Here is a 2755-nt window from a genome sequence, read left to right as displayed (position 1 = left end):
GCTTCTCATCTGGCTCGTGTTTGTTTAGAAACACATCCTTGAACGAGGCAAAAGTCTGACCCACACAGCACAGAAGTAAACAGGCCTTTAAGGTGATTAAAATGGTCACTGCAGACATTCCTTGGTAATACCTTAGCCAGCTAAGCCCTTGGGGGGATGGGGTGAAATGCACTGAAACTGGAAATGTCTTCTGAATTAATTAGGTGTCTGCCATCACTGCTCCTCTTCTTTTCTAGTCAGTGATGCTTAGATCTGATTGGAGGGAAATCTCTTCTGAGAGATTGCAAAGATACTCTATGTGGACACAGGTCATACATAACACTGAAAAAAACCAAATGCTTGCCTATTTTAAAGACTGTATTCTTCATGGTCTAGCATGGAATTCACATACATACTCTTGGAGACTGATAGGTAAATCTATATCAGTCTCTACCCAGGCAACACCCATTGAAAGTAATACACACACACACACACACACACACACACACACACACATACACACTAGTGTGTGTGTGTCACTGAGATGGCTCAGAAGGTAAAGGCCATGCCTCTGCACTTGATAACCCGATATGACTGTGGCATATGCAAAGTTCCCTACACTAAACAAATAGCAGTTTAGGGCACCTAAAGAGATGCCTCAGCAGTTAAGTTCTTCCAGTGGTTCTGAGGTCAATTTCTAGCCACCACATTGGTGGCTTACAAACATCTGTAATGGGATAAGATGCCTTCTTCTGGTGTGTCTGAAGAGAGTGGCAGTGTACTCACATACATAATATAAATAAGAATTTTAGAAGGTTATTTTTAGAGTCTGGGGGTGGGGTGAATGCAGGTGCTCTCAGAGGCCACAAGAAGGCATCAGATGCCCTGGAGCTGGAGTTAGACGGTTGTGAGCTTTTGGAAACTGAACTCAGGTCCTTTCTATGAGCAGTACATCCTCTTAAGCACTGATCTGTTTCTCCAGCCCCTAACCCCCCACCCTTAGAAAATTGAAGTCAAGGATACATATGTGTGTGTGTGTATACATGTATGTATATATGCATATATTTTCACATGTGTATGTGTTTGGAAAAACAGCAGCAGTTAGGCAAGGCCCTTATCAGCTTTCAGCTAACTATGTCAGACCACACACACACACACACACACACACACACACACACATCATGTGTTTTCTTGTCAATGCCATAGCCTTCTCTCACCAATTGCTTTCTCAAGATTCATTTGAAAGGAAGTGAGTTAACAGACTCTTCTGGTATAATAGCAGTCTTTGACCTTGGCAGCAGGTAATGGGTCAGGTTGGTTGTAACATCAATTAAGGAATAACTAGAAGTTCTCTGGCCTGGTAATCATAAGACAAGAAATACTTCTCCCATGAGGCTCTGGGGTTTACTTCTGTGCCTGTGGTTTACTCATAGTTACTCTAAACACTGAGGTTTTGAACAAATAAATTAGGTCCACCAGTCTACCTGCATTTTCACAAACTCTAATGTCTTCTCTCAATGGAGGCCCCCAACGGATCCTGTGCTGAAGTAATTGTAAATAAGGCTTTTCTCTTAAACTGTATATTTGTCTGTTGGGGTGTGTAGCAAAGCATTGCTGCACTTGGGAGGTGGAGGCAAGAGGGTCAGGAATTCAAGATGGGTCGGGGGGGTAGGCAGTGTGTTTACTTATGGATGCTAATAAGGAAGAAACGAATATTTTTGTTTCATTTCTTCCCAAAATGAGAGATTCTTTAAGTGCCCCACAACTGTCTGTTTTTTTTTTTTTAATTATCTCCACTCATTGTATGAAGTAGTGTATTTCATGGAGATGCTTTGATACACACACACACACACACACACACACACACACACAATTATGTTTTCATCCTATCTGTCCTCTCCTGCTCCCTATAACTGGAGGTCCACAAGTGGACTCTTTTAAGCTGTGGTCTGATGGTGTCCTGTACACAAGTCCCAAGTCACAGTTTCTAACTGAAGGCCAAGTAATATATGCTCTGGGGTTGGTTCTTGCCCCTTATTTTGAAAACAAATGAACACTGAAAGACTTGAAGTTTTCTTTCCTAGGAATGATGATGGTTTATTTATTTGGGATTTTGTTTTTTAGGGAGGTGGCACCAGGGCATGCATGCATGGTATGTGTTTATAAGAATGTTTACACTAGTACAGAGGCCAGAAGAGAACATCACAGTATTCCTTATTCTCTTGACATGGGGTCCAGTCTGGAGCCTGGAGCTGGGCTCCACCCCAACCCCACTGCTGAAATTCCAGGACCCACTGCAACCCTGGCTTTTTATGTGGGTGCTGGGTATCAGAGAAGGTGCAAAACAGAGGTCATTTGATTTGAGTTGTGGCTCTGTAAAATCTAGGAGAAGAAGAATGTTCCAAGCTAAAGGACCATCAAAGCAAGAGGTAGGGCAGTGTAAGCATGGCGTGCTTGAGGCTAGGATGTACAAGAGGACCAGGCTGCCCTGCCTGTAACAGCCCCAGAGGAAGGCACTGAACTGAGCTTGGAGAAGCAGATGGGAATCAGTGTGTGTCAGGAAGGGGGAGCTGGCATCTAAGAACTTTGAAGCCAGAATGGCAAATCTGCTTCATGTTCTTAGAAATATCTGCAATGCATAAAAATGGACTGTTGCAGGAGTCAGTCGACAGGATACAGTAATAAAGGAAATGGGGGAAGAGGGACCCTCAATTAAGTAATTGCCTCTATCAAACTGGCCTGTGGACATGCCTCTGGGGCATTTCTTGATTGGTAA

This window comes from Mus pahari, chromosome 8 (genome assembly GCF_900095145.1).
Source record: "Mus pahari chromosome 8, PAHARI_EIJ_v1.1, whole genome shotgun sequence".
Taxonomy (NCBI): Eukaryota; Metazoa; Chordata; class Mammalia; order Rodentia; family Muridae; genus Mus; species Mus pahari.
The sequence above is the reverse complement of the archived record's forward strand: the minus strand, read 5'-3'. Positions refer to the sequence as shown.